At 47.5% G+C, this 18,710-nt stretch overlaps 1 protein-coding gene across 2 annotated transcripts in view; it reads right to left on the bottom strand.

Annotated features, from left to right (window-relative positions):
* Positions 1-15,879, bottom strand: part of LOC307080771 (excitatory amino acid transporter 2-like) — a 33,834-nt gene extending 17,955 nt beyond the window's left edge. For both annotated transcript variants that reach the window (XM_079743656.1, XM_079743655.1), the window contains exon 1: positions 15,658-15,879. The gene's annotated coding sequence lies outside the window, so the exon portion shown is untranslated. The remainder of the gene's footprint in view (positions 1-15,657) is intronic.
* Positions 15,880-18,710: the final 2,831 nt, after the last annotated feature.

The following is an 18,710-nucleotide window of genomic DNA, read 5'->3' as shown; positions in this document are numbered from 1 at the left end:
TTCGAGAGAAAATAATGAACCATACTTATTGTCCTCTGGGAGAGGCATTGTGGAGAATGTATGCACCCCACGGGGAGCGTTGAATTGAAGGCAAAGGACCATGTGATGAAACCAAATCAGATGCATGCAATCCCACCCCAATAAACAGAGGGAGAGAGAGAGAGAGAGAGAGAGAGAGAGAGAGGTATATCCTCTCTGTCATTTAGTCCCTGCCCTCCCCGGTGCAGAACGCTGATGCTACCGGTGAGAAGGTGGGTAGATGCATCCCGGCTGCCTGGTTCACAGCCCGTACTGCTGCGCAGAGCACCGTCTCCGCTAATTAGTTTCACATCCCGTCTTCACACACTCCCTCACACATACACACACACAAACCAACCACCTCGTGCTTATTTCGGGGACCCGTTGTACGCACCTGTTGATTACGTACTCGACAATCGTTCAACGTTGAACCGCGTCCAGGACGGAACAAAGGAATCCCCCCTGCTGTGCTGCCCGCCCCGGCTGCTCTCCCACCGCAACCGTTTTATTTCCCAATTTAGATTCCCAGTCCCTCGTTTCCCATCACATCCCCCAAACCCCCCTACACCCACCTCATGATGTGGACATATCAGCATCCTGCCAATGCACGAGTGAACCATATGCCCCCCCCCACCTTCTCTATGGTTTCCCTTTGTCTTCCTGCGTGTCTTTGTGTCCGTAATGAGGCGCCGATTAGAGGGAGAGGCTCTGGGAACGCATGGCCCACTGTCTCTGGGAGGCGACCAAGGCTGTTTGTAATGATGTGTTTACAGACCCATTGTGTTGGTGGGGGGGAGAGAGAGATAAATAGAGAGAGAGACAAAGACGGATAGAGAGAGAGAGCGAGAGAGAGAGAGAGAGAGAGAGAGAGAGAGAGAGAGAGAGAGAGAGAGAGAGAGAGAGAGAGAGAGAGGTTGTTGGCTGAGTCCCACTCACGAGGGTAATTATAGAGTGGTCACGTCGCACCACAATGGGGAAATATTAGCGGGCCACACAAGAAGTGCCCCCCCCCCTGCTCCGCTCCTTCTCCCATTATGAATGGGGGTACCAAACACAACTGTATTTACTGTGTTTAGTGTGCAAATGTGTCAAGTGTGGTGGTAATGAACGAGAGGTTATGTTTGATAGTGGTGTGTACAGTGGTGTGTTATCCGAGAGAGGCTTTAAGATACTCTTGTATCATCCCTGGACCTCTTACACACACAAACACACACACACACACACACACACACTCATGCTTGCACAGACACTTACAGGTGTACATGTACACACACTCACAAAATACACACACACACACTTCCATGCATTTAACACAGCCACATACATGCGCAAAGAATTATACAAATTCAAACGCAAACGTATATAGACAAACACACATATTATAGATCTATATAGATATATGTATATCTTCTCTCTCGCCTATCCTCCATGCATTTAAAGTGAGCCACGCCTCAAAAGCTCTAATAATCCATCTCTTGGCCTGACCCACGCTATAGAGCTCTCAAGCCATATAGGGCTTTCAACTGCCAATAGGATTTCACTCTCTCTCTCTCTCTCTCTCTCTCCTATTAGACCATTTTCACCTGGTGGCCATAATAGTCAGTTGGGTGGGCTAACCACCCAACTGAATCTTTGGAAACAAGGACGGATTTAGAATGTGTATAGATTGAGTTGTCATGGTTTCCATTGCATTGACTGTTCACATCCACCACCACCGCCACCACATCCACCACCACCACCATATCCACCACCACCGCCACCCACATCTCAGCCGCATCTGTGAAGCAGTGCTGGCGAAATTCAGATAATGATAATCCGATGGATGCGTGTCTTTTGATGCGTTCCGTTGAGATTCCCCCACAGGAGCTCATTAAATCCTCCAGTTAGTGTAGGCAGGACTACCCCCCCCCCATCTGCCCCTCACTCCATCCCTCCCCCCCGGTCAAGCCCAGCCCCCACGCAGCCAGGGAGCCACATGACTGTACACCCGCTGTTGGGATGTACAGACAGAGAGCGCTGGGGAGAGAGACAGAGCCAGAGAGAAGGAGGAAGCAATGAAGAGAGAGAGAGAGAGAGAGAGAGAGAGAGAGAGACAGAGAGAGAGAGACAGAGACAGAGAGGAGGAAGCAATGAAGAGAGAGAGAGAGAGAGAGAGAGAGAGACAGAGACAGAGACAGAGACAGAGACAGAGAAGGAGGAAGCAATGAAGAGAGAGAGAGAGAGAGAGAGAGAGAGAGAGAGAGAGAGAGAGAGAGAGAGAGAGAGAGAGAGAGAGAGAGAGGGAGAGGGAGTGAGAGAGGTGAGGGAGAAAGGGAGAGTGAGTGAGTGATGTAGAGGCACGATAGAGAAGGAAATGTAATTCCCGTAGAAAGTCTACGGGAATTACAAACGAAAATATTGAATGCATCTATCGAATACAACACACACAGAAATTCCCCAGGCTGTTACTCTAATCATATGCATGTCTGTTATTAGCACGTACCATAATCATATGCATATATATGTCGTTAACACATACCCTAATCATATGCATATGTCTGTTGGTAGAATGTACCCTAATCATATGCATATGCATTTTGTATCCAGCAAAAATAACTGTGTGTTTGAACTAAAGATAACTTTTCACACATGAACCAAGGGAGAGGAAGGGACGGAAATGGAGAGTGAGATAAATAGGAAGGGAGGGGGAGAGTTAGGGAGAGGGAGAGTTAGGGAGAGGGAGAGAAAGGGAGAGGGAGAAGGAGAAGGAGAGACAGGGAGGAGCATTATGGGTTATAGATGCATGATGGTGGTGGTTGGAGCAGAGGTGCGGGGAGAAGGGGGAGATGGGGGAGAGGGGGTAAGGGGGAGGGGATGCATTGCCTGAAGGTGGGGGGATGGAAAATACTGGAATGGAAGACAAAGGAATGCCGGATGAGATGTGGGGAAGGGCGGCAATGGGGAGGAGAAAGTGAGGGTTACAGGAGAGCTTCAGAACCTGGGCATAGGTACGGCCACACTGAACGCGTTACGCGCGTTAGAGGCGTTGAAAATCGGCATTTTTGCATAGGGAACCATTGGTTTAGGCGCGTAGATGCGTTACACGCGCTAAAGCAGCGCGTTAGGCGCGTTAGACGCGTTTTACGCACCCAAATAACGCGCCCAACGCACCAACGCGCCCAACGCACGGAGTTCAAAAAATTGAACTTTTGACGCGCAATCGCGTGACGCTTAGGCGCGATAGCCAATCGGCGTTGTGCTTGACCCGATGTCACTGGCTGAGAGACGGAGGACGCACAGAAGCAGAAAGAACATGGACGAGCAAGTAATCGTTTCAGTGTGTGCTGAAAAGATGAGTTGGTGGTGAAAGTCACACAGCTGTGAGCGCCTACGGTGGATGTCATGCACTAGAGTTTAGATTCTCTGCCCGAGCCCGAGCCGACCCGCGGGCCGGGTCGGGCCGATATTTTCCACCACTATCCTCGGGCCGGGCCTTTGATCGAGCGTTTGTTTGTTTGTTAAATCATTGCTTTATTGGCTTAATCTGAGGAGAAATCTATGCCATAAACAGAAATATTATAGGCCTTTATTACACGGGTCTTCTCAATGCCGTGGAACGCTCCGTTCACTTGCATGTGTAGTAGTCCGGTAACTTGTCAACCCCAGCGTCTTCGGTTGCTAAGCAACGTCAACGTCTTTCGCGGACTATTTCTCTGCTAATCAACACTACGAATGCTGGTAACGAATAAATTGTAAAAAGACACACCATGTAAAATTCAGGGCGAAGCAAGATACCTACGCTGGGCGGGCTCATCTGGCTGCGTAGGCGCGTTGAACCATTTGTTTGACACACTGATCAAGTCAGGTCAGGTTACGCGCAACGCGTTCAGTGCCGTACTTTATGACCCGGTTCTCAATGGATCAGGCCTCTTCAGGGGCCGCAGTGTTATTGTGGTGAGGTTGTGAGTGTGAGTCCCAGAGGGCTTAGGTCTGTATTGTCAGGCGGCCCGGCCCGTGAAATATGATTACAACACAATTCACCGCGCAGCAGAGCGATGACATGTCAGAGCCACCGCCCACTCACGCACGCATCCACCAGGACGCAGAGAGATACACATTCTGACCTCGCTCTCTCTCTCAGTATATAGATACACACCACACACACACACACACACACACACACACACACACACACACATACTGTATACACATTCTGATCTCTCTCCCTCAGTATATATATACTGTATGTATATAATATCGACAATCCATAGTTATATACACACATATATAGTAAACATACACACACCTGCGCTCAAACTCATCTATATAACAGAGCAATCTCTCTCCTCTCTCTCTAACACACATCCATACACACACAGACACAGACACACACACAAATGCGCCCACTATCGTAAAGTTGCCTCACAAGCTCATAAATCTCCCCTGATATCTTCCCCTGTGCTATCAGGGCCAGGGTGACAGGGTGAAGGGGTGAGTGGGTGAAGGGATGAGAGGAGGAGAGGGGGAAGGGCTGACTGGGTGAGGAGATGAGAGGGTGAGGGATGAGAGGGTGAAATGATGAGAGGCTGGGGGTGAGAGGGTAAGGGTCTAGCTCTGCAGTGGCCAATAAGAGCAGGGCTGTAGATAGATGTTCCCTCTATAATTAAACAGCCCAGGCGGCGAGAGTCCAGATGGATCTGTTTCTCTCTGCTCATACAGAAACACAAGATACACACACACACAGAAACACACACACACAGAAACACACACACACACACACACAAGCACACACACACACACATAATTGAAAGACTTCTAGATCGTTGACATTCTCAATTGTATTCATGGGATCTTTTATAGCACCACTCGGCCATGTTTGCCTCTGGCGTGTCTTTGCCCGTAACATGTTCTCCATAACACTTCCCATTAAAATATTAACCCATATTAGTAATACCAGAGTCTAATGTATTATTAAACATGATTCCATATGGATGCACTGTTGAGGGATGTTTCTGTTTTTCCCGTATCGTATACGGCTCCAACGATGGGGAATTCATAGGAAAGGCCTGCAGACTTAAACAAATTGATAGTGCTCGTCTTACCTTTGTGTGTCACAAAGAAGCACCATATGGCAACAGCCAGCAGGAAACATGCAATGCTCATTAAAACGAATATAATGGAGTCCACCATATGTGTTGACGCTTCAGCACACATTCCAACAAGGCCTTGTTGTTTGTTGTGTGGGAATATGCAATCTTCACATTCGTCCAGTGCATGCACATGTGAATTAATCGTGGTTCTCTCACCGCTACAGCGGCTGACCGCGTTGTCGCGAATGCATTCGAAAAACGCAGTTTGACAAGAGCAGGGAGGGAATTGTAATCATTCCATACTCAGAAAAACTGTCATACCACGTAGGATTTGTTACTGTTCTGTCACTTCTGGCATTATCTGTCTCTATTGTCTCTGTCCTCAAGATAAGTTCATACATTACATAGGATTTCATACTTTATATTTCGATCTGAATTGTTACCTATTACCAATACTGTAATTTCCGTTACTGTAATATTTGTTTATAATCAATTTATATTTTAAACACAACTCTCTTATTCTTTGACTTTATTGTATTCAATTATAACATACGCAATACTGCTGTCACAACTGGCTCCTATAACTCGAGCCTACATCCACCATTTCAACACATTCAGCCGTCACATGTCCTCTCCACACCTTCCCACTGGCCTCTTGTTCCTCTGAGCCCCATTATGGAGTCTGGGGGAGGTGTTTGCGTGTCGTCTGCTCTCACAGCTCCGCCGTTAAACACAGGCTCTTTATTATTAACCGAGGTAGGCAGGGAACACAACAGGGCGGGCTGATAATTATCACCGGGTTTATTAAAAACCGGGGAGCGAGCTAGTCAAGGTTTTAAGAACAATTACTCCTGGGCCTATTGAAAGGACTTACCATAAGGGAGGGTACAGATATTGCACTTCTCCGAGTATTGCAGTGCTGGGTTTATTTATTAAACATTAAAGCCACGAGACACTGTTATGAGATTCTGTAGACTTGCCGCTGGGCTCGATTTGAAACATGTAAGCGATTAACAGAGAGTTTTAACAGTCCCTCTTTTAAAGAAAAAAATCGGATTGGCACCGTGTGCTTTCCTTTCAGAACCACGTCTTGGACCCTTTCAGGTCAGGACACCATCCGTGGCTCTGAGGAATGTCCTCCTGTTGCGTGTGCGTTTCCGAGTGCGGCACTATTCCGATGGTGGACCCTTGGCATCTGAAACACACACGCCCTGTTCAGGGGGGTGTATGCGCCGTGTTCTGACCCGCAGCACACTGTTGTTCTTTCCGCCACATCGTTTCCCCCTGCCTACTTTGTCAAACTATGTAAATATTTCTTTAGCCGCACACAGAGCCCTCCGGAATGCCATTCAGAGCGGCTGAACAGACGCACTCTGTCTGCCCACCAGTAATGACAGTCTTCCCTGTGGTCGGGTTCAATCACAATCAATTTAATAAACCGGTGCACATTAGCGGCATGAGTCACATTCCCACTGGTTGATTGGGCCCTGAGGGCACCTCCCCCCCCCCATGAGCAAGGCATGCCTAAAGACAGCTCAGAGGGTTCTCTGAGTAACCCAGAACAACACCAGTATGAACATGACTCACTCAGACCCCTCCGACACTGGGAAAACCTGGCCCCTTTGTGACATGACAGACCTCCGAGGCAGGACAGACAGAGAGACAGGGACACGCCAAGAGAGACAGACATGCAGGCAGCGAGATGGACAGGTGGATCTCCGGACAGACAGACAGCGAGACATGCAGACGGAAGGATGGATGAATTAATCGATAAAGAGAGAGAGAGAGAGAGAGAGAGAGAGAGAGAGAGAGAGGATACGGAAGATAGAGAGAGAGATAGTTAGAGAGATAGATAGATAGATAGATAGATAGATAGATAGATAGATAGATAGATAGATAGATAGATAGATAGATAGATAGATAGATAGATAGATAGATAGATAGATAGATAGATAGATAGATAGATAGATTGATGGATAGAAAGATAGAGAGATAGATAGAGAGCTATAGAGAGAGAGGTAGATAGAGCGATTGATAGAAAGATATATAGATAGAGAGATAGAGGATAGATATGGTAGATAGAGGGATAGACACAGAGAGAGAGAGAGAGATAAAGAGATGGATAGAGAGAAAGAGATAGAGAGATGGATAGAGAGATGGATGGAGCGATAGGTAACTGCAGGGCGTCCTAATTAACCAGTGTGTAATGCGGGGGACAAAGGAGGCCCTCACAAAGCCGTCTCTGTGTGCAGCGGCCATTGAGGTGGGCCGCTCTTGGAACATGCCACCCCTCCTAGAATAATGGGTCACTCAAGAGGCCTCTGAAGCCGGTTCACAGCGACCCGGGCTGGGAACCTGCGAGCACGTGGGTCCCTGGGAAGAGAAGGGAGAGAGGGGCCGCCCCCTCGCCCCCTCGCCCAACTCTTCCGCAACATGTGAGAAGCAGGCGATGAAGGGGGTGTTTGTGTATTCCAAGGGACTCGCCGTGGAGGTAAACACATGCCGCTGGGCCGCGATTGGCCGATCAGCGTGTCAAGCAGAGCTAGCGATTGGTCCGGGGGGGGGGGGGGGTAATCGGTAGTTTAGCGGGGGGGGAAAGACGCAGAGTGTTACGGGGGAAACCACGGGGCGAGGGCTGGGTTAGAAGGGTTAAGGGTATGAAAGGACCTGTGGGAATAGGGGGGGGGTGGGGACCAGGGTTACCCCCCCACCCCCCCCTTGCCCGTCAGAGTCGGGGGGGTTATTGTCCTCGATGCTGAAGTTCTCATGCGAGGCCCGTTCTGGCTCCCAGTGTGTCGCAAAGTGATGGAGGTCTGGGCGATTAACTGAACGAGTGGCAGCTCTGTGCAGTGCTCCCACAACTCAGGCTGTTTGCATGGCTCAAGAGAGACAATAACGCAGGACTACCCCCGGCGAGGGACAAAGGGCCCGTGAACCTCCCTCTGGGGCCCATTACTTTAAGATTTGTGGGATGGGGTGAAAGGAAGAGGAAGAGGAAGAGAGAGGCACGGCGGTCAATGGCGACAATGCCACTTTTCAGTTTTTTCTTCTCTCGTCATGGTTAAACAGAGGCGTCGCAGAATGTATGGATGACATCGCATCACATCTCGGTCGCCGGTCAATGGTGTGCGGTGTAGGACGATAAATCATGCTTTTGAAGCATGTAGATCGGGCCCCATTCAAACCGATATTCAGAACGTTTCATATTCATTTATATAGCAAGACAAACCCCAAACCCCAGAGGCCAATGTCGGTCCATCTAATAACCAAAACAAATCAAAGCCATTGTTTCCCAGGGCGATTCTTTAGAAGAGTTGGACCATGCGTTTAATGATTCTCTTAATGTGCTTAAATGATTATGCTTTTGTTGGACCACAATGGAGGGATTGTTGTCAATGGGGGGGCTTTTGGTGCCAAGGGAGAGGACGAAGACAACCTCTACCCTTTTGTGAAGCTCCCCTACATCTAACACTGACACCACCACGTCAAATACTCCACCACCGCCTCCATCACCAACACCACCGCCTCCACAACCACCACCACCTCCATCAACACCACCAACACCTCCATCACTACCACCACCATTACCTCCATCACTACCGCCACCATTACCTCCATCACTACCACCACCACCTCCATCACTACCAACACATCCATCATCACCACCAACACCTCTATCACTACCACCACCACAACCTCCTCCACCAATACCACCACAACCTCAATCACTACAACTTCCCCCTCCATCACTACAACCACCACTACCTCTATCACTACCACCCTTGCTCCATTTTCCTTACTGACCTGAAGTCTGATGATACCTGTTCCAGGTGCATGATGGGATCAGAAAAATGTAACCTCAACCTCTAACTAGCTAGCCTCTAGCTTAACATTTAGTGTCAACCTCTAACTAGCTAACCTCCAGCTAAACATGTAACCTCAACCTCTAACTAGCTAACCTCTACCAAACAGAGCTTGTGAAACCTTTATCATCAGACTTGAGTTCCCACTAGAAGATAATTAATTTCCATGAATTTTTGCTGTTCTTCTATGTGATAATCTGCTTGGCTGTAAATAACTTGACTCGTTGACTTCACCTCACTGATACTGTCACTATGGCTTTAGAAGATAGTGGTGGCAACCTTTCACCTGACCTGCCCAGGTGAACCCATTACATTTCTGACACCTGATTGACAAGTGGGAATAAAAGCACAACAGCAACCACTCCACGCAGCCGAAGCACATAGCCCCCTTGCATACGGTGTCAAGGAATCTATGTACAGTGTGGTGTTGCAAGTCTCAATGCCATCTGTATTTTGGCTCAGTAGTATTCACTCACAACTCGAAGCCACCCCGAAGTCCTCCTTGGGGATTCATTATCTCAGCGAGACGAGATGAAACAAAAAAAGGAGCAACGACAATAAGGAGGGATAGCACTGCCGTGTTGAATTTACATTTTTCATTCCTCTTCTCAAACTGAGTGGTTTGGTCGTTTCATGATATCTCGTATCTGACAGCAGAAACCCCCCAGTCCCCCCCCCCCCCTCTACCCGAGGGCGGCCAGCTGAGATCTATCGCCGAACCGCCTGCAAGGCTGGCCCGGCTGAAAGCCTGCGTTTCTGTTTTCTGTTGTGATGCAGTCACACAGTAGAGCGGAGAGCCAACCTCATTGTGTGGTCAGCCCATGGGAAAGAAGCTGCTCTGTTCAGAGCTCTGACAACTGAAACATTGCCTCTATGGGCAGCAGGAACTTCAAGGACAAACAAACACACACAAACGCACAAACACACACAAAAACACATACACACACACACACAAGAAAGGGAAAAAAAAAAAGCATATCACTCACATTTGGCAGATTGATGCCAAGTCTACTGGGTGGGAGATGGATCTCCATGTAATAACTGGGAAAACGAACTGTGGGCTGCTCGTATGTGCACAGACACATACATGTTTGGGACGTATTAGGAGGGAAAGGGAGGAGGGAGGGAGTACAGAGGGAGGAGGGGGGTTGATAAGTCAGTAGGCGACAAGGAGAAGAGATGGATGAACAGAAGACAGAGGTGACAGAGGAGGTTGCGTGATTTGGCAGCTCCTGTGTCTTCCCAGGAGGATTATGGCAGGGCACTGGTTGGATGGCCCAGCGCTCCACAGAGGAGCTCTGTGGATGGGAGGTGGTGCGCGTCCGTATTGGGGGGTACACGACGATGCGGTGCAATCTGCCCAACATTACTCTCTTTCTCTTTACTCTCTTTCTTTTTTTATTCATGCATTCCTTCATATACACACTCACACACAAAGAGACACAGACACACACATATATGCACTTACGTACACACACACACACACACACACACACACACACACCAATAAACACACACATGTGCACGTGCGCACACACACGTATGTGTGGGGCTGTCTTTGTGCTGCCATGAACTCTTCCGTTCTGCTCCTCTCGTCTCTCGTTCATCACATTCTTCATTCCGTTTCATTTCTCTATCTCTTCGCCTTACTCCAGGGCCATCGCACCAAATCAATCCATCTCTCTCTCTCTCTCTCTCTCTGTCAGACTCTCTCTTTCTCTCGCTCTCCCTTACATCCCTTGCACTCTCCCCCTCTTTATTTCTCCATCTCCATCTCTCTCTCTCATACTCATTAGTGCTCTTTTCTCTTCTACCTCTCCCTTCTCTTCACACACTTTGTGTCTGTATTTCACACGTATTCTCTCTCTCTCTCTCTCTCTCTCTCCATTCTCCATCTCTCTCTTCCCACCTCTCCCATCCTCCAGCACTTTGTCACAGGTTTTCTCCCTCTATATGTCTTATTATGTCTCTCCTGGTTTTTCTATTGATCTGGCTCTCGATCTCTCCATCCCTATCCCTCATATCAATTATCTCTTTCTCTTTCTATCGCTCTGCGATGTCTCTCTCTTCCTTTTTGTTAGTCTCTTTGTCTTTTTAACTCTCTCTCTCTCTCTCTCTCTCTCGCTTTCTGTATTTTTCTCTCTCTTTGGCACACACACCCACACAGCAGGCTGGTTTTCTAGATGCCCGGTTGAATAATGAAGTGTTTGGAGATCATAGCAGACATTCTCTGTTGGCCCAGGGATAAGGAAAAGATCCAATACAGCAACAATAGCTCTGGACACAGTTCAGCTTTGCCATAAATTCCTGATGCTAGATTCTGTACTGGTGTGTATGTGTATGTGTGTGATTGTGAGTTTGTGTGTGTTTTATACAATTACAATTCATGAATGAAATGCAAAGAAACAGCTTGCTTGCCCCCCCCCCCCATATGCATCCCCCCAGTCTCTCCACAGTTAGAACCCAGGCCTCCATTAAAGCAATGCAAACACACACACACACACACACACGCACGCACGCACGCACGCACACACACACACACACACACACACACACACACACACACACACACACACACACACACACACACACACACACACACACACACACACACCAGGCATGTGCAGACACACTCACACACACACACACACACAGAAACACTATCAAACACGCATGCATGCACACCCAATCAAACACACGGCACCCTTTTTGCATGTTGAGGGATGCCTAGCCCTTCCCCCAATAAGACAGACATGTCTTCCCTGTTCTTAAAGGTCCCATGGCATGCTATTTCATGGATACTTTAATATAGATATTAGTGGGCCCCAAACACAGTATTTGAAGACCTTCCCGAAATTCAGCCGTGGTGCAGAATTACAGCCACTACGAGCCAGTCGCACATTGAGCTTTCCCCAAATGCGCCGTTTCGGTATCTGTAGCTTTAATGCAAATGAGGAGGAGAGAGGCGGGCCAAGGAGGAGGGTGGGGGTGTGGCCCTGAGCAGCTTGCAGCCACGGTACCACTCGCTCTGTTTACAGTGGATGTATCGCAAAGGCGAGGCGCACACAACCTTTAGCCGTGTTCTGTAAATATTCTAGAACACACCAGAGTCCTGGAGCTCTATATCTAAATAATATCATATTATACATAGATATCTATATCATGTAATATATATTATCACGGCCAAAAGCTGTGTGAGCCTCCAGACGATATTATGAATCTCAAACGACCGCGTCGGGTTCTCCGACGCCTCGGGTTCTCCGACATCTCTAGTTCTTCCACGTCCACATCAATCTGAAGTCGCCTGAATCACGACATGGAGGAGAAAGGGATTGTTGCCCGCGATTGTTGACAGCGGTTGTCTCACTCCGGAGCCTCGCTGCCGAGGGACCACCGCTTCGGCAGCGGTCAGCGCTTAGGCACCACCGCCTCCTGCATCGCCGAGGCGGTGGTCCCTCGGCAGTGGGAAGCGGGGCTCAAGCGGGAGACATCCACGGCCAACAATCCCTTTCGCCTCCATGTCATGGTTCATGTACTTCAGGGAGTCAAAGCCAAAGTTCCTTTCCCCCAATTCATTCTCAAAGATGGCTGAGATAACCCCCACTGCAAGTCTTGTTGTGGAAATACCAGAGACGAGAGTCTGACGTGTTATGCGCCATAACACCAACAGCAGAACGGTTATCCAAATAACAAGGAGGTGTACAACACTTGCGTTACAGTCCCGGAGCTCTATATCTAAATAATATCATATTATACATAGATACCTATATCATATAATACATATTATCACGGCCAAAAGCTGTGTGCGCCTCCAGACGATATTATGAATCATAAACAACTTTGTCGGGTTCTCTGACGTCTCTGGTTCTTCCACTTCCACATCAATCTGAAGTAGACTGAACCGCGTGCTGCCTGCTACCGGCTGCCCGCTGCGGTAGTGCTTTGCGGCGGTGGTGCCTCGCGGCAACCGGCGGCAGGCAGCATGTCGCAGTTCATGTACTTCAGACAGTCAAAGCCAAAGTTCCTTTCCCCCAATTCCTTCTCAAACATGGCTGACCCATTGACCCATAACCCCAACTACAGTCTCGTTGTGGAAATACAAGAGACGTCAAAAAAACGACGTGTAATGCGCCATATTACCAACAGCAAACACTTGCGTTACAGTGTGTGTAATCACACACACATACATGTGCCGTTCGCACGGTCGTGGCTCATTGGCGGGCCAAATTCTCTGGGCGGGCAAGGCAGAGAGAGGGGAGGAGCTTAGATCCTTTATGACGACATATGGGACCACATTCCAAATCAGCGCACTTGAGCCTCAGTTTTTTCAAAGGCGAGCAGAACACCTAGTGCTCGTTTTACACCGAGCACAAGTTTTAGCCACTGGGGGACCATAGGCAGGCTAGGTGATTTATGTTAGAAAACCTCATAAAGTGAGATTTTCATGCCATGGGACCGTTAAGATAACGCGTGGCCATTAGCACTACTTTCCTCACCAGATCACCCTGTTGGTACACTAGGATTACATATGCATGTGTGAGTGTGTGTGTGTGTGTGTGTGTGTGTGTGTGTGTGTGTGTGTGTGTGTGTGTGTGTGTGTGTGTGTGTGTGTGATCATATTGAATGCTGCTGAAATACAAATAGAAGCATGAATAAATTCATTTTCATAGCATTATTTATTTGTGTTTTTTTACACCTATGTTTTTTTTTTTACACCTATGTGTACATTTTTTCCATGAAAATATAAAATCCCCTACAGCCATAAGCGAGGCATGCTCAGTCCACCCTTACTTAACATAAAACCACCGTGTTTTACAGCTGTAAAGTACACCCTTGAGATAAATAAACATGCTTTCCCATAATGCAACCCCCCCCGTAGCCTGCAGGCTACTTTGAAATGGTGATTGGCAGGTTGGCCATTGCACACCCTCGAGCATGCAACAAGCTGGCCTTGAGCCTCGGCTGCATGGGTTTCATCAGGGGACTGAGCGACACATTCAGGGGGCCCGGAGCCACCGGCCAGGCTGAATTAAAAGACATCAGCAGTGCTGTGCTCCTGAGCTCCTTGCCCCAATGAGACTGGAGCGAGGAGATGTGGATGAAACGGAAAGTCCACCTTCAGAATGCCATCCATCACACATCGGGCGACGCCTTCTCGACGATGAGCAAGGCAAAACTCAACGTGAATAATAGAAATGCGTGGCGTTGGGCTCTGAAAGGGCGCCACTATATGCTAGTTCAATGTACTCGACGGTCCAATGAAAATGCGACGTGAATTGATCAATTAATGGCTGGTTACTATAGAGACATGGATGGTGTGTGTGTGTGTGTGGGGGGGGGGGGGGGGGGGGGGGGGGGGGGGGGTGTGTGTGTGTGTGTGTGTGTGTGTGTGTGCGTGTGTGTGTTTGTGTGTGTGTGTGTGAAAGAAAGAAAAGGGAGATGAAGAGAAGAAAGGAGAGAAGAGAGATTGAGGGGGGCAGGAGAGAGGGACAAGGAGATGGAGGGAGAGAAAGAGGGCGGGATCGACGGAGGAGGGCGAGAGAGATAGAGATGTGATTGGTTGGGGAGTTTGGTGGTGATGGTAAGGTGGTTTCTCACAGATAACAGTAGAAAAACGTATTCAATAGAAAATCCGACGATAAAGGGCAACACGTACTTACATGCCCATGTCGTCATTGGACAAATAATCTGCCAATAATCAGTTTCGCACCGACTAGCCTACACTTGAAAAGCACGGTTTACATTTGCAATTATTTCTTAATAAAATAAAACGAAAGGTAGGCTGCACAAGAGAAACAGCTGCGGCTGTATAAGCAACACGCCCCGATGTATATTGAGGCGAATGCATGCATTCCCGTTTGAAGTACAGGCGCTGCTTTTCATTATCTCCGCTGAGGCGACTCTGGACCCACCGATACTCACTCGTATCTATGCACAACCCAAAGAGCCACAGCACTCGAGGATTTCACATGAAACGCAATGGAAACGAACCACTTGTATAGTTTGAGTCATTGTTTTATCATCACAAATGACAGGGCGAGCTGGTGGATTTGGAAAATAGGTTGGATTTTGATTAAACCAGATTGTATGAAATATTTCGTTCCTTAACTTCACGTGTGTGATGCCTTCGCTGACAAAACCCTGCTGATGAAACTACTTTGCAGCGCAACTAGTAGATAGCGTTGCAGCCCGTGTTGAGAGGCAGGTGGATGCTTTCTACACGGGGGAGATCAGCTGAAAACTGGACAGTCTCAGCTGCTCCACCCTAAAGGCTCTACCGGATTTGTGGGTTATTCATCGTTCAGCTTAAAATACGCAAATGACACACAATGACTTTGTGTCATCTCTGCATGTTGGGATTTAAAATTTGTTTTCGATATTTTTTTGGTTTTGAGATTTCTGTTATTATGTTCTGATCTTGTTTGAAGAGAAAACATAAGAGCAAAAAATGATCAAAGAAAAAGTTTGTCAAAGTGCAGCCTTATCAAATTAAAGGATTTAACTCTTGTTTACTTCTTGTGTGTTTTTTCAGAAATGAAACCATCTTTAATGCGCTGCAGATTACAAAGTCAAACATGATGCTTAGTATTTAAACGTTCATATTTGATCGTTATGATTTTGGATTTTCATTAATTAAATTGTTTTTCCGCAAGAAACGATGACGAAAACAACACAATAACATTAAAAAAAAAGAAAGCGCGTCTCACCTCTGCTGACAGACACTGAGCTGCTGGCTGAAATCACTTTGGTGTGCGGGTCCCTGGTTGATCCCTGGCGGTTCCTTGGTTGATCCCTGGTGGTTCCCTGGTTGATCCCCGGTCAGGTCTATGGCATCGGCTTGTTGTGGAGAGGCTCTGGTAGAGGAGTACGCACCGTGTCCAGGCTAGGAGCGCTTCTTGGTTCCTCTTGATAGTCCGTGGAGCTCTGCGCTCATCAGTCCAACTGAATGAGCAGATCGTGGCTCACCTCGCTCCTTTGCGCTCTCCTCCCCCTCCCCCTCCGGCCCCTTTTCCCTTTCTGTTTGTCTCTCCTGCTTTGGTATGCTGATTCTCGTTGGTTAAAGATGCACCCCAACGCCCCCTAGAAGCTGCGTGTTTTAAATACATTAAATACACTTTAGAAGTGAGCTTCTGGCTGCAGGGCGCGGACTGAGTAAGAGAATCGGAATCAGAATCAGAAAAGTACAAGAGTAGGGTAGAATTCTTAGTATTGGTTCATCAACAGCAACATAGCAGCAACAATCCTGCTACATACAAGATAAAGTAAATAAAGTAAAGTAAAAATAAAAATATTTTAAAAATAAGTTACAAATTGTAGCAGCATCAAGGGATCACAATAATAATTAATTCTATTGCATTTGCCATTTCTGGTCCCTTATCTTTGGGGCTTATGGGTTCAGAAAAGTACAAATCTTTTTCCCCCTGATTAATTGAGTTCAATGAAAATAATTTTTCGTCGACAATGTTCAGAGAGAGTATTTTTATTACGGTAGTTGCTGAACCTGTTTACGAAAGACACTAGACCCTCATTGGAGCTTCGCCAAGTGAATACTTCTACACCTCCACCAGCACGACAGACACCTTTTAATTTGCTCAACTGGTTTGTCTGTGTGTCCCTCTCTCTGCAACTGTTACATTCAAACTGGTTTGGTGTTCAGTTCCCAACCCAAGTCGTGTCTTGTGCACAGGCATAAACATTTTGAAATGAAAGCTACATTTTGAATAGTTTATTTAGCTTATTATATAATACTGTTTATGCTGAGAATACCTCACCAACCTCACCCACACAAGATTCACTACACCACCACCCCATCAACCCCACCCCCACTAGATTCACTACTTCACCAACCCCACCCACACCAGATTCCCTTTTCCACTAGCCCCATCCACAGAGGATTCACTAGACCACCACCCATTCTACTCAGCAGCAGCCCAGGTCAAGAAATGTTGTTTCATGTATTGCGGTGCAGATGAATTGTCTGCGACACATGAAGAAAAATGGATATATCTTTCTATCTATTCCTCTATAAAGATAGAGGTACAGATATGTATATGCATATACATATATATGTAATCTATATTTCAGGGCCGTTGATAGTGAGCGCGTGCGTTATGGTCATGTCGGAGGCAGCCTGGTGGAGAACTATTAACACACGGCCGCATCGCTCTCTGGGAAGCAATCAGGGAACCTACGAGTTCCCTGGGAGTAGAGCGGGTGGGGTACATTATCGAGCGCCGTGCTCAGCCTTTTTTCTGGGAGAGATTGGTATGTGTGTGCGTGTGTGTGTGTGTGTGTGTGTGTGTGTGTGTATGTGTGTGTGTGTGTTTGTGTGTGTGTGTGCGTCTGAAGGCAACAATAACAAGTTGGATTGATCCATAATCAAACATACACAAACAGACACACACTCTCTCTCTCTCTCTCTCTCTCTCTCTCTCTCTCCCTCTCTCTCTCACTGCCTCTCTAGAATCTCCCTCACTGTTTCTCCAGTGTGTCTCTCTCTCACTGTCTCTCCAGTTTATCTCTCTCACTGTCTCTTGACTTTCTCTCTCTCACTGTCTCTTCACTGTCTCTCTCCCACTTTCTCTTCAGAATCTCTCTCTCACTGTCTCTTCAGAACTTCTCTCTCACTGTCTCTCCAGTGTCTCTCTCTCACTGTCTTTCCAGAGCCTCTCTCTCACTGTATCTCTATTGTCTCACTCTCGGTTGGGCTTCCAGAGCTCATCCAGGCTTGGTGTTGAGGAAGCAGTCAAATACACAGTGCAGTCATAAATCAGACGGCCACCGGATCTACAGGCCTGCATATTGATGAGCAACGCTGGCCCAATACCACAGTAATCACACTGTGTGTGTGTGTGCACATGTGTCTGTATGCCTGTGCATGTTTCTGTGTATATGTGTTTATGTGTGTGTGTGTGTGTGTGTGTGTGTGTGTGTGTGTGTGTGTGTGTGTATGTGTGTGTATGCGTGCCTGTGCGTGTGTTTGTGCCTGTGTGTTTGTGTTTGTATGTGTGTGGGTTGCACATTTGTGTGCGTGCGCATGTGTCTGTATGCCTGTGCATGGTTCTGTGTTTGTGTTTATATGTGTGTGTGTGTGTGCCTCGGTGTGCGTGTTTTCATGTGTATATGTGTGGGTGTACCTTTGCATGTGTGTGTGTGTGTGCTATAAGCCCAATCCCATTTCCACCCCTTACCCCTCCCCCTTCCCCCCCCCCTTCCCCTTGCCCCTCAATACAGAGGGGTAAAACGTTCCCCTAAGAAATGGGACACCCCTCCATCACGTCGCGTCATCATCACTTGAAGCTCGCGGACTGCTATGTCAACAGAGGCCAAGAGTAGGTGTGTTTCCAAAAGATAACAACTAGTAAAAATAATAATAATAATGATAATAATAATAATAATAATAATAATAATAATAATAATAATAATAATATCAATCTTGTATAGCACATTTCTAGGATCCAATGCGCTTCACAAAAGAAAAAATGAAGTAAAAGGGCCCAGAAAAACAAAACAAAACAAAAAAAAAGGATTCATGACAGCTGCCAAATTTGCTGGCCGGCTTTTCCTCAAAGCCCTCCCTTTAAAGTGTGGTCCTTTGGAAGCCTTATTTCAAGGGCTACGTAGCCCTACGTCTTGGCCCTAGCCCTTAACTGAAATGTGAATTGGGACAGCCCTACCCCTACAAAAACAAGGGGAAGGGGTAAGGGGAAGGGGTAAGGGGTGGAAATGGGATTGGGCCTTAGTGTACGTGTGCCCGTCT

The sequence above is a fragment of the Pollachius pollachius genome, assembly GCF_949987615.1.
Source record: "Pollachius pollachius genome assembly, chromosome: 9".
NCBI classification, from domain to species: Eukaryota; Metazoa; Chordata; class Actinopteri; order Gadiformes; family Gadidae; genus Pollachius; species Pollachius pollachius.
The sequence above is the reverse complement of the archived record's forward strand: the minus strand, read 5'-3'. Positions and strand labels throughout refer to the sequence as shown.